The sequence below is a fragment of the Chanos chanos genome, chromosome 9, assembly GCF_902362185.1.
Source record: "Chanos chanos chromosome 9, fChaCha1.1, whole genome shotgun sequence".
NCBI classification, from domain to species: domain Eukaryota; kingdom Metazoa; phylum Chordata; class Actinopteri; order Gonorynchiformes; family Chanidae; genus Chanos; species Chanos chanos.
The window spans coordinates 37,077,207-37,092,151 of NC_044503.1; the positions used below are offsets into that span (position 1 = coordinate 37,077,207).

Below are 14,945 nucleotides of genomic sequence, written 5' to 3' on the forward strand. Positions count from 1 at the left end.
CACTCATCTTACATGGTAGTGAGGGACTGGAGATGGTAAACCAGCTCAACACCTTCTTTTGTCGCTTTGAGAGTAGCAATAGTGCTGAACCTGCCACTGTGATGCCCCCCCCCCCCCCCCCCCCCAGCCTAACCTCACCATCAAGGAATCAGAAGTCCTTCAGCTTTTTAGACTGTAACCCACAAAAAAGCCCAGGTCTGGCCAATATTTGGGGAAGTGTTCTAATGCACTGTGTTGTATAAGTAGCACCTGTGTTTACTGACATTTTTAGGTCCTCTCTTAATCTTCTAAAGGTCTCTACCCTAAGGAAAACATCTACAGTTGTACCCGTGCCAAAAATTCCCAGACCCATGCGGCCCAACGACTTTAGATCAATAGCATTGATATCGCTGGTCGTGAAGTGCTTTGAGCGTCTAGTGAAGAGGTACATTGTATCACAAACACAGCACCTCATGGACCCTCTGCAGTTTACTTACCAAGCCTCTAGGGGGTGGAAGATGCCATTCTGACTCAATTGCACTTATCTCACACTCACCTTGAGAAACCAAAGACTCATGCCAAGATTTTATCTGTAGACTTCTCATCTGCTTTTAATGCTGTTCAACCCAGTCTTTTAACAGATATATTGGCTTCAGAATTTTTACTTGAACCTTTATCAATGGGGAGCCAATACAACTTGTCACGAATTATAAGTACCTTGTCATTGTGCTTGACCTTAAGCTGGGGACCTGTGGACTGACTATATAAACACTAAGACACAACAAAGAATGTACTTTTTAAAGAAATGTTTATCCCTTAATGTCCATAACAAAATGCTTTAAATGTTTTACTGTGCTTTCATTGAAAGTGTTTTAACCTTCTGCATCATCTGCTGGTTTGGCAATGCTACTGAGGCCCAGAAAATGACAGTCAGAAAACATGCTAACAACGGCCAATAAACTTTTTGGGATTAAATGACCAAGTATAGAATGCATTTACAGAGACAGGATGATGAATAAGGAAAACAACATCGTGGGTGACAACAGGCACCCCCTTGCCTCTTCTTTTAAACTGTTGCCATCTGGGCAACGACATTGCACCCCTTTATTCGTTAAAAATAGATCCAAATTTTAATTTGTTCCACAAGCCAGTAAGTTTTTAAACAGGTAATGTATATAATAATAGGCAGGATGTCTAGCTGGTCTAGCCAGCCTAATCTACTGCATGGTGCAAAGTATGAGTATCTGTACAGCGTATGAGTACATGTGTGTGTGAGTATGTGTACAGTGTATGAGTATATGTGTGTATGAGTATGTGTACAGTGTATGAGTACATGTGTGTGTGTGAGTATGACTATTGGTCTATTAGTGACTCTGTGATGTTGTGATGAAATGCCTTGTGATTGTGCTGCAAGCCAATTTCCCCACGGGGACAAATGAAGTATCTATCGATCTATCTATCTATCTATCTATCTATCTATCTATCAAATAAGCAAAAAAGATGATTCTAGGCTGTCATCGTTTGGCAACCTCACAGCCAATAGCAAATCGAGAGACTAGTTTCTGAAGTCCGCCAAAACAGCAAGCGCATGTAACCCGCTCTGCGTTGTGTTTACCACTGGACTCGAACCGGCGATCCTCGGGATGGGAGGCGGGCGTGCTAGCAAGAAGGTTACAACCCATGGGCGCTAGCGTCTGTCGCTAGGTATACTCACTGCGCAGCACTCTACTCGCTGGCTACCGTTACACGTGCTCATCCCCCTAAACTTCACGGCACCAATGTTACCCGCTTTGTATACTACTGGACTCGAACCTGCGAGTGAGATATACTCACTGCGCAGCACTCATCCCCCCTATACCTCATGGCACCTATGTTAGCAATGCACTCTACTCTGTGGCTACCGTTACACGCGCACGGCAAGTTTCTTAGGTAAAAGTAGAAGTAACAGTCATTGTCAGAAAAGATTGGAAATAACTGCAATCCACTCCACTTTCTTCGTCCTAAATACGTTAAAACACAATGTAAGTATGTGTTTTGTGAAATCTGATGCATTAGTAATCGGCGAAATATTTAAATTATCCGTTTAGATTTGTGTTTAAGCGGTTTTCTTATTTGTCTGAGACACATGTTAGCTACAGCATGTGCGGGGATTTTCTTTTCAGATCTGACACAGAGTAAATGTAACCGGCACTGAAAAAGCTTGAAATTACAACAGTACAGTCCACTTACTTTGTCCTTACACACAATGTACGTATCCTTTCTGTGTATTTGAATGAAGAGATCATCAGACAAATATTTCGACTATCCGTCTTTATTTGAGCTCAAATGGTTTTCTATTTAGTCTGTGACACGTTAGCTGTAGCATGTGAGGAGATTATTATTCCAACCCTGACAGAAAACCGAGAGACTCATTTATCAAACCCGCGAACTGCAGGAACAGAAACGTAAAAGACCGAGCGAGTTCTCCGAGTCTTGTTCCCTCAAGCAACATAAAATGAATTTTTATTTTAGTCACCTTATAAGGTGACTAATGTGCTTTAGATGTGTGTTTAAACAGTTTTGTAGTTAGCATCTGACTCGTTAGCTATAGTATGTGAGGGGATTCTCTCTCCAGACACAGCGTGTCCACTTTCAGTCGAAGACCGGAGAAATCTCTGACTGAAATCTACTTTTCTCCAGCAGATTCTGTAGTTTGCTGTGTTCACATTGGTCATTAACGCAGTAAAGGGTTTTAAATAAATGGACAACTGAACTTGTTGGTAAAATAGAGAAGTACGCCTTTGAGAAAGCAGTGGAGACTTAATAGTGTGATTCAGGGGTTTAGCCGTATACGGTAGAAGACAGTATATAGAGCGAGAAAGTGAGGGGACAGGTTATTATGTTGGGAATGAATGTTGATCTCTAGTCATTTGCCTTATACTTCACTTACAGATCAATTTTGATAGTTAACAAACGTGTTGACTGGAACGTGTTTGGATCTTGGATCAGATGGTGATTATTTTAAAACTAGTCAACTAGTCGTGTTATTGTTATGTCACTTTGGTTGACTACTGTCACCTAGTTGAATATATATGAACATGTGAATATGACTGTGAAGATAAATATCTGTGTTTGTTATGTCTCTCTCTCTCTCTCTCTCTCTCTCTCTCTCTCTCTCTCTCTCTCCAGACTTGCTGGTTGTAAACTCACTGAACAGTCCTGTTCATCTATAGCCTCAGTTCTACAGTCAGTAAACTGTCCCCTGAGAGAACTGGACCTGAGTAACAATGACCTTCAGGATTCAGGAGTGAAGTTTCTCTGTGTGGGACTGAAGAATCCACACTGTAAACTGGAGGTACTGAGGTCAGTATTAGTCAGTCATTGGAAATACAATATTTATAATATGTTTTGTCTGAATTGCTGTTTAAGCAGGGATGCAGACTAACTTTTTTCAGAAACGTCCTAGAACTTTCCTGAAACTTTGTCTCAACTATCCCAAAGTGAAAACTGACTGTCCCAAATATGACATTGCTTTTATTTACATAACTGCTACATTTATTTCTCAGATGAAGTGTTTGTGTTGCTATGATGTCATCAGCCATTTAAAAAAAACGATATGATTTTGACTCTCTGTAGTTATGGACAGTCTTTTACCATTGTTATGTCCCTGGTGGAGTGTGGTGTCTAGGGGTATGTAGGGGAACGTAGCATAAAGGACCCACCACTTGTGCTGGTTTTGGGACGGTGTGATGGGGGAGGAAAACAAGGACACGGGGAGTCAGTGTAAAAGAAAGTGCACAATATATTTGGGAATATTTACAAAGTGCTATATACAACATATTTACAGAGATATTTACAAGGACACACAAAAAAAAACCACACGAAGGTGGGAGAGGACACCACACGGTGCCAAAGAAATGAAACTAGTAAAACAAAAACCACCCTAACTGTCTGCCGAAAAACACACACTGAACTACAAAAGAAAAAGGTGGCAGAGCCAAAGGAAACCTGACTACACTAACTAGACCAGATATTCTGACTAGAAGGGAAAACACAGAAACTATAGTCCATAAAAAGTGAGAACTTTACCCACACAGTTAATCACATCTCATTCTTCCTGGTGAAAGGATAAAAAAGATTGAAACAGGTCATATGTCCTCTTTGCTGCTCTAATAACTACACAGCCCAGATCAGGAGCTGTTTCATATGTTTAAAACCTTTAGATTCACATCCCAAACTCTAAAATCTCTCTCTCTCTCAGTGATGTTGTTTCTGTCTTAATCTTTTGGTCAGATGGTGGGTGGTTATCAGTCATAGCCATAAAGATGAGTTTGTTTCCTGTGCTGTGTCTTGTGTTTAAATCAGCAGTTAATCAGTTATCACCACTCTCAGGGCATCAGGGATTACACTGAAACACTCATACACACTCTCCATGTCATTAGAAATTAGGGAGGCAAATTCTCTTGATAACTAAAACCAAACTATCAACTATTTTCTCTAGCTTATGGATAACATAACTTTGATATTAGTTTGTTATGGACATGGAAAGCCCTTTGACACTATAAATGGTGTTACAGGACTCTAAATAAACCTGTATTGTTATTATTATTATTATTATTATTATTATTATAATTGTATCTTACCACTAACACTGAATCTTTCTCTCTCTCTCTCTCTCTCTCTCTCTCTCTCTCTCTCTCTCTCTCTCTCTCTCTCTCTCTCTCTCTCTCTCTCTCTCTCTCTCTCTCTGTAGGTTGTCTGGTTGTTTAGAGACAGAGGAAGGTTGTTCTTCTCTGGCTTCAGCTCTGAGTTCAAACCCCTCACACCTGAGAGAACTGGATCTGAGCTACAATCACACAGGAATGAAGCTGTTCTCTGACAGAAAGAAGGATCCACACTGTCGACTGGACACACTCAAGTATGTAGAACAGGACTGTGTGTGTGTGAAAGAGAGAGAGAGAATTTTTATGTGTGTAAAAGAGAGGGAACATGTATGTGTGTGTGTATACAGATGAGGATGTGAGCGTGTGTTTTATTGTACATATCTTTATGAGAAAGAGATTAAGTGTGTGTGAAAGAGTAATTATCTCTGTATTCATGTGTGTCTGTAGGAGAGAGTGGGGTGTGTATTTGGCTGTATGTGACTGTGTTTGTGTGTGCGTGTGTGTGTGTGTGTGTGTGTGCGCATCCATGCGTGTGTGTGTGTGTGTGTGTGTGTGTGGCACAGCTAGCTCACGGGGGGTTGCGACCTGACTGCTCACTCATGACTCAGAAAAATGCTGTTCCTCACTAAGTAAACTATGTTTTTCTAAAGTACATTGTTGTTATTGGTAAACCAAACAGTGTCAAAATGTTTCTTTGGTTAGGGTTAGGGTGACGGTTAGGGATAGGTTAGTATTCTTTAGCTACAGGTGTGTGTGTGTGTGTGTTTTGGTGTCTGTGTGAGAGAGGTACCTGATTTGTATTTGTATGTGTTTGTGTGAGAGAGAGATTATTTGTGTGTGTGTGTGTTTGTGTGTGTGTGTGTGTTTGTTACAAGTGGGAGTCTATGCTGATAGGATAGTTCAAATCACTGTAGAGAGTCCGGTTAGAACTCTAGCCTTGTTGTAAGAGAGGGGTTCCAGTCACCAGTCTTGTATTAAGGATTCTTTATTTTCACTCGATCATGAACTTGAGGTAGTTACTTGAAACTTGTGTTGCGTGTGTGTGTGTGATTTCTAAACGGAGTAAACAGAATACAAATATAAAGTATTGCCTTAATATGTAAAGCACACATGCATTATTGCGCATGCGCCTATAGGAGTGAACAGGTTCATCTCCCCCGAAGAGGGAGGAAGAGAACTTGTGTGCGTTTGTATGTGTGTGTGTGTGTGTGTGTCTCATTCATTATCTGATCTGTGTTTTCTGTGTTTCAGTGTTCATTGGATTAGAAAACGACAAGAACTAATAGAGTGTAAGTACAAACACACACACACAGAGTTGAGAGTGTGTGATGTGTTTTCTCCTCTAATTTCTCTTCTTCTCTGTAGATGCCTGTGATCTCACACTGGACCCAAACACAGTAAACATACAACTCTCTCTGTCTGAGGGGAACAGAAAGGTGACATATGTGAGAGAGAATCAGTCGTATCCTGACCATCCAGAGAGATTTGATTACTGGTGTCAGGTCATGTGTAGAGAGAGTCTGACTGGACGCTGTTACTGGGAAACTGAGTGGAGTGGAGATAATGGTGTTGAAATATCAGTGACATATAAAGGAACTGGGAGGAAAGGAGAGAGTGATGACTGTGTGTTTGGACTCAATGAAAAGTCCTGGAGTCTGTGGTTCCGTGGTAACAGTGACTTTGCCCGTCACAATAATCAGGAAACTGTCATACCTCACCACCCCTCACACACATGCAGAGTAGGAGTGTATCTGGACTGGTCGTCTGGAACTGTGTCCTTCTACAGTGTCTCCTCTGACACACACACACTCACACACATACACACATTCCACTGCACATTCACTGAACCCCTCTATGCTGGGTTTAGAGTTTATTATGACTCCTCAGTGTCTCTGTGTCAGATAAAATAAATAAACACACACACTCTGAAATACACACACATTCTTTTTCTCTTTTTCACATGGACACACACAATGTTCATATGTATCATTTACATTTATTTACACTTCCACTTGGACACTCACACACAAGTGTGTGTATAAAGTACAGTCAGAGTTTTATTGATGTATCAGAAATCTGTGACTGTAATAATAAACAATTATTCATTCATTTACAAAGTTTTGTAGAGATTTGTTTGTTTTTCTTTGTTTTTTCAGAAATTCCTGTCCATTCACTTTTAAATTCTTGTTTGTTTTTATTTTGTTACAAACACAATATAAACATGCACATGTCAGAGATAAAGACACAAATAAAATATCATTACATATAAAAACATTGAAAGTGTTCCTGATGCTGAACACACACACACACACTCTTTCTCTCTCTCCCTCTGTTTCTTTCTCTCTCACACACACTCTCTCTCTCTCTCTCTCAGTCTCTCTCTCTCAAATACAGACACACACTCACTCTCTCAAACACTAACACTACCTGCCTCTTCCAATTCACACATATGCTCTCTTTTTTCCCTCCCTCTCTCTCTCTCTCTCTTTTTCACACACACACACACCATCTCTCTCACCCCCCCTCTCTATTAATTGGACCAACTATCCTTACAATGATAATTCAAGTTTTAGTATAGACAAGTTGTGACGGTAGTGGGACTATTTCAATTTTAACAGTTCGGGCGCCAGGTGAAATCCACCACCACTCAGACAGAGTAGTTAAAAAAATAAAAATATTATAATAATAAGTGTTAATGATGCCGGCCGAAACTACAGTGAGCCAAACACAACGGGCACAGTTATGCGATTATTTTTTTATTGGTCTAAAGAAAAGAAAAGAAATCCTGACCGCAAGCTTTCAAAAAAAAAAAAAACAATTTCCAAACAATTGCGTTCAAAATAATACAAGTAATACGACAATCCGACCTTTAAAATTGCCGTAACAGAATAACTTTAAACACAATTTCAAAATACATCAACAGTAAGAGGGCACCCCGGGCGCCATAGGAAAATAACAATAAAATAAAACAAAACTGAAATAAACGGAGAACAGAAGAGCTATCCCTAGGTTAACAAAAACCCCTTTCGGAAAAAAAAACCCCAAGCCGTAGCCCAAGGTTACGGCTTCTAAAGAGCGGTCAGTATGGAACCAGTCTTTTAAAAAAAAAGATTCGTCTCACCGCTGCCGTGTCACCTGCTAAATACGATTAAAAAAAAAATCACAATAAAATCGTAAGCAGGAACTGAACACGGCTTACCGGTTGAACTTGTTCTGGTTCAAAAAGGCTAAGAATGGAGGAAAAGAAAACCTCGCTCTCTCTCCGATACTCAAAAAAAAAACAAAAAACCAAGCGCGTCCTAACAGCGCAGATACCTCAAGGTGTTCTAAAACGCACAAGCGTGACACACCAGGCAGAGGAAGTGGAGGAGAGAGCGCAATGTTACCTGGGCCAGGTATTTATAGACACGGATCATGGCCCGTATGCAGACGCCATGTTTCTTTTTTTTTTTTTAAATATTTTATTATAAGGGACATGGCTCTTATTGCCACAAAGTGAGCGTAATTGTATCAGACAATAAATATCTTTTAACATGTTGTCTGAAAACCCCTTGGAAATTCTACGAATGCTTGAAATAAAAAAAATAGAAAAGAAAGAAAAATGTTATGCATCCCCCTTTCTGTGGCGGTTTAAATTCTCAGTTAGCTAAATGCTTTTGTTTACTTGATATACTTGATATAATGGATTGATAAATAAGCGATAAGGCAATATTGAAACTTAGAAATATTCTTATAACTTCTGTTACAAAATTCATTGTTTGTTTTGTTTGTTTTTGCATTTTGTCACCATTTTGAATGTGACTGTTTATTAGCTAAAAACAATAAAAATGATCTGCTCTTTATTTCTGATCTACAATCAGTCACTCTCTGTGCATAATATAAACATCAAAATAAAGTCATTAAGATGTCATCACTACCAGGCCATACTGTGATTTACTGAGGTGCTTTTGGTGAAGCCGATACATATGTATATCAGAGATCCAGATAGATGATGTCATTATGACCATGTCAACGTGAAGCCGCTCAGTCTCCATATTGGTCCTCCCTCTCCTGACCTGATCTTCTGTAACCCAGGACACCTGGACACGGGTGTCTTCAACCAGCTGATCCAGGAGGCCAAGGAGAGCAGAGGTAATCTAACTGTTGTCTGGTTTGACAATACGTATGGATCCCTCACGACGTCATCAACGCAGCTCACGTTCAAGTTTATTTTAGAGCCCGATACCAGTGTTCACAGTTTCAAAGGGCTTAACATGCCCACAGGTTCACAACAAACAAAACAGCACCACACCCCCTGACTTAATCCTCATAGCGGGCAAGAAAAAACTCCCCCCAAAAAACCCAGGTGTAACAGGGGGAAAAAAATGGAAGAAATCTTGAGAAGGACCACAGAGAGAGGAGACCCCTTCATGGCCAGACAGGTTTGCAATAGGTGCTGCCCCAGAGGGCAATTACAAGTAATACAGTCATAATGCAAGAGAAAAGACACTAACAAAAAGACCAAATAAAGATGATGAGGAGGAGGCCGACAGAGAGGGATGAAGGGGGGGCGGGGCCACACCTGGTAAGAAGACAGTCACACTCACACAAGGCATTCATGCTCAAGCATATGAGACACAAACACACACACTCACACACACAGAGAAGATTTGGGGGGGGGGGGGCATTAGTGGTGTATCAGGACTTAATAAAGCAGATAAAGAATATGTAGTGCATAGATGCATTAACAGAGCAAAGCTAATGGCTGTGGAGGGTGCAGGAGGAGCAGGGCCATGCAGGGCCCAGCAGGGCCAGGGACCACAGGGCATGGGGACAAAGTCAAGCCCCCACCTAAAGATGAGAGTCACGTCTATGCAGCCAGACACAGACAACAACCACTCACCCAGCCAGAGGAGAAGGGGTTGGTCAGAGAGAAGAACACGGTCGAGACAGAGAGCAGAGGAGAGAGAGAGAGAGAGAGAGAGAGAGAGAGGAGAGAAACTGTGAGAGACCTCTAAAGCAGCAGGGTCATAGGTTATGGGTCATACATTACAGGTTATAGGTTGCAATTTAGTCAGACAGGTAGGTTGATGCAAGCCCACATGAAATTTTAATTGTCAATAACAGGACCTTAAAATCTGTCCTTGCATGAATTGGGAGTTAATGAAGGGAAGCCAGGACAGGTGTAATGTGATCAAACATCCTTAGTCTGGTAAGGACTCGTCTGTGCTTCATATCTCAGACAGTAACGAGATATTCAGCCAGTTTGCATTCTCGTTTTAGGGCCAGATAGCAGGTAAGCTTGTTTTGTGTTTTAGCTCGGCTGTTCCAGTGTTCCAGATAAATCGTTTTATTTTGTTGAACAGTTTGGTTGACTCTGATTTATGTTTGTGAAGCAGTGCTGATCTGAGATCTGATATTGTTAGGTGTTAGATGATTAGTTAGTCTCAGAACCAGCTGACTTAGTGGACTCTTTTCAGGGTTCAGCTCTTGGGATTGAAGTGTATGAAACTGAACTGCTGTTTTGGGACTTGATTTGAGATGCATCCAGAATCTGAGTGCCCTTTTTTATAATGTTTAAAGCCAATGGATATCGTCCTAATCCAGCCCTGTATGCATTGTTTGGTGTTTTTCTTTGGATGTTTAGAGTTGTTCAGCAGAATTCTTCATGCAGGGCTTCAGCTGGATGCTTCTCCCATCTAGTGTAGTCATGCTGACTGAGTGGAGCCCATACATCACTTCCATATAAGGCCACTGGCAGGACTACACTGTCACATAGTTTTGACCAAATTCTAACTGGAATCAGTCTCGTAGAACTTCTCTCTGATTGCACAGGCCTTTTCTTTCAGTGAATTCACTGCCAGACCAAAGTTTCCTGACACACTAATTTTCAGTCCTAGGTCATCATAAAACATTTTTATATTCTCTCTCTCTCTCTCTCTCTCTCTCTCTCTCTCACACACACACACACACACACACATCTGTATTTCAAGGTTTTTTTTACTTGTAATAAGGGTTATTTACTGTATATGTATCCTCACATACATTTACATACAAACATGTCAATAAAAAAGAAAGAAAGTAAGAACTCATGAAAAACAGAAGTATTAAAACATTTTTGATGTTGATTTCTCATTGTAACCTTTACACATTGTGTAAGGAACCCTCATACAGGACTGAATGTCAGACAGTGCCTGCTCTGACAGTGTGAACTGGATGGTAGATGGTACATGTCCACTAGATGGCAGCAAACACCATCAACACACAAACTGGGGACCTAATGAAAACTGAGGACCAAGGAGAAATGTCCAATCATAAACAGAGAGAAGAGAAAGAGATTGTTGTTGAAGATTAGACTTTCATTAAATGATAAAATGACTCAGTATGTTTAACACCAGTGGTCATTAAAGGGGATGTAGTGCTGGTCTGAAATGAATCTTCACCTTTTAACTCCCAGACACCTAACAGTGATATGTTCAGTTAATGGATCGGCCTCTGTCATCTCTCTGGTCTCCCCCTGCAGTATTAAATGACCAAAACCAAACCAGTTCACAATTAGTCACTTCACTGACCATTCTAACAGTGATATGTTCAGTTAAGACTTGAGAGGAGGTCTTTTAAAAACATGAAAATGTCAACATAATACAGACCTGTTCTGCTGTGTTCAGAACTTGTGTGTTGCTGAGATCTTCATAGATTGTTTGATGACAGGCAGAATCCAAGTCAGGAAGTGTCTTGACCCTTGGATCCAGAGCAGTGGATTAGTGAAGGAAGTCCTGAAGCCCAGGGTCAGAGTGTCTGTTTGACAGGTTTTCTCTGATTGACAGGCTTCATTTCCCTGACAGTGGGAGTGTCGTCATCATTTGGTTCCATGGATTTCAGGATCACTGTTTTGAGTGGTAGGATCGTTAAAAGAGATGGTGTTATTTCAGTCTCAATACTGTAATGATTGTCTTCAATGGCCTCATAATCTCAATCTCATTCTCTGTGAAGCTGACCTACTGGTCAGACAGACTGACAGTTAGTGTAGAGTAAACAGCAGCTTGCTGTTCAAGACACCGCTCAACCATGTCAGAACTGGAGCTCCAGCGTGTGGACACATCATTGGTGAGGCTGTGTTTTGGCGAGTCAAGCATCTCCTGCGTGCTCCTGGTGGAGTAAAGAAACAGCTCTTGGGGTTTTTCCCAGGAGTGGAGGTACCTGGTTGACTGCCATAGCGTTACGTGATGCGTGTGCGTCCCTTAGTCACAAACATATGTAAAATAACATACATAAAATCATGTCTTAAGAAGTCAGTAACGAGCGAGAGTGAGTGTGTGATTCTTCGAGTATTATATCGTAAGTGGGCGATCGACATATGTAAAAACGAGCTGTGATATCTGCATAGTATTTGGGGGCTTCCGAATTTTCGTTACTGACTTCTTAAGACATGATCTGTCATAAAGTGGCAACCCTAAACACTGAATAGATGTCACCGTTTGTATTGAATGTTTCGATGGTCCACTAATTTACATAATAGGCCTAATTTAATTTTTCATAAAACTGATTTGTGTAATTGAAAGAGGACACTAGACCTTATCTTGAAGAGACTTACCTACACATAATAGTCAAGAGACACAATCAAAACAACTGCCATGCTTTTAAAAACTGTAACTCCACAATTAGAATTCCATTTTCATTTGCTTGTGTGAATCTGACCGCTGACTTTATTAAATATTGGTTAGGAAAGATTATGCATAAGTGCATCAGTACTTACTGGAGAGTGGAACATTTCAAGAACTTACATTCTAATACAAAAACGGCTTTCTGGCAAACACTTCTGGCAAGCCTCTGGTAAAGTTGCCGCAAGTTTATAATAAAATAAATGGCCAAACACGTAATTTACACACACTTCATTTAGTGATGTATGTTTGCGACCCAGAGACACACACTGAGTCACACACTGAAATAATCACATCGACGCAAAATTGAGAAAGATTTTAATTCACACGTAATTTAATTTGGTGATTTCCATTCATAAACACAAAGAAAATCAGATGACAGGTCGTTTTTTTGTTTTCCAGTTTTATTATTAAAACCCTACAGGCTATACGTTTCCCTATTTCTAAATGGTTGTCGGGAAATAGCCTGTGTCCTGATTTTGGTTTTCTCATTTCAAAACGAAAATCCGTTGGCCGCCAAGTAAACGGATCGATTTAAGAGCTAGTCTCAAGTAGGCCCTAAACCCAACAGCCCTACCCAACCCTTAACTCGCACTGTAATCCCAGTGTTGGAGGTGTGCATTCAGACAAGGGGAGTTAGAGAGAGAGAAAGAACGCATGCAAGATCTATTCCTCATGAGTCATAAACAAAGGAAAATAACAAGCCGCAAAAATCGAATTGTGCGTGAGATAGTGTGTACATTCAAATCACAAAAGAATTAAAATAACGACACTTTCTTCACGTCAACTACATACAACCTTAAATCTAAAGTGTGCTCAGATGCCAGCCTTACTTTGAATCGCTCATTGCGTGGGGATCGAAGATGCGTCTTTGGTGGCCTGATGAGCAGTAAGATTCGCAGGTCCAGGGAGTTCTTTTCCTTGTCGCTTGAAGATCTTCGGGGCTCCGTCGCTCGTCCGATGATCTTGAAGGGTTCTTGAGTTAGTTCATCGATGTTTTAAGAAAAAAAAGGGATCCGGTCGCCTTTTCCTCCGTCGAATACTGTGTGCGTTACAGTGTTAGCCGGTTGAAGTTAAAGTCACAACTGCGAGAGAGAAAGTACATTAAACATAGGCTGGAAGTTCGGTGCAAATATCCCGCCTCGTTGTTTCTTAGCTCTTTTCTTCCGCAGAGCAATGGTGTCTCTTTATGCAGGTAGGATCACTTGCCAGAGAGATCCAATGCCAGAAAGTAACGTTGTCTCTTTATGCAGGTAGGAACACCCGCTAGAGACACCCACTGCTAGAGAGAGCCGCTACTGAACTGCTGCCAGAGCGAACTGCTGCTGGCAACATCCGCTGCTAGAGACAGAATTGGAGAGCATTAGAGAATTAGAGAGTGTTTGGATTTTTCCGCGGTTTCATGGCGAAAATTGAGTCATCAGTGTATCAGGTATTTGGCTTTCCAGCTGCATCCAATACCATTACAATGAAAACTGAGACGATGGGTTCAGATTACCCATGAGGTCAAGCAGGGAATTATGGGTAGTATGGAAACCCCAACAAGGATTTAATAAGATGTACTCACAGTTCTTAAAACAGATTGAGGGAACAATGCAAAACACACACTCACACACGCACACACGCGCACACACGCACATACACACACTCACACACACACATACACACACACACACAGTGTGTATATGTCTTCTTCAACTGACATATGTTCAACATTCCTCAGCAATGGAGAAAATGATAAAAATGCATCAGATGTCTCACTGGTGATCTGACAGAGGAATGCTGTCAAACCTCCTCTCTCTCTCTCTCTCTCTCTCTCTCTCTCTCTCTCTCTCTCTCTCTCTCTCTCTCTCTCTCTTCCTTTCTTTCTTTCTTTCTCTCTCTCTCTTCAGGAAACAGGCTTTAACATATCCAACATAACAATACAGAAAAGGATTTTCATCAAATTCCTTATGAATACAAACATAAATGATTATCACTACATGATAGCATTATAAATTATAAAAGTAAAGTAATATTTCTGTATGAATAGTCTGAAAGTTCTTTTCTCTTGTAAACAGGGCACATATCAGAATGTTACATAGTTTCACTTTCATCTGTTGTTTATCTGTTGTTGTGTTTCTGTCTTTCATGGGTCATGTGAGAGCAGAGAAGCGAATGAACATGTTTAAAAGAACTGCGTATGGAGTTTGAAACTCAAACAGTTCTAATGAAAAACAATGAAAAACACACAGATTGATTATGAAGTTAACGACTGTGTTAGTCAATGAGATCCAATGAAATGACTGTTAAAAATGAAAGGGGTGAAAGAATTAAAGCCCTGTGTTTCTTCTTAATCCTGGATCTTCAGTCACTTGGAAATTCTTTCACTACACTACCACTGTCATATACTAACACTCCTCACACTATTTCACTACACTAACACTGTCATATACTAACACTCCTCACACTCTTTCACTACACTACCACTGTCATATACTAACACTCCTCAAACACTACACTACCACTGTCATATCCTAACACTCCTCAAACTCTTTCACTACCACTGTCATATACTAACACTCCTCAAACTCTTTCACTACACTACCACTGTCATATACTAATACTCCTCAAACTCTTTCACTACCACTGTCATATACTAACACTCCTCAAACACTACACTACCACTGTCATATACTAATAC

General features: G+C 40.6%; 1 pseudogene; it reads left to right on the plus strand.

Annotated features, from left to right (window-relative positions):
* LOC115821737 (NACHT, LRR and PYD domains-containing protein 3-like) overlaps positions 1-11,762 on the plus strand; it is a 29,218-nt pseudogene extending 17,456 nt beyond the window's left edge.
* The last annotated feature ends 3,183 nt before the right edge of the window (positions 11,763-14,945 follow it).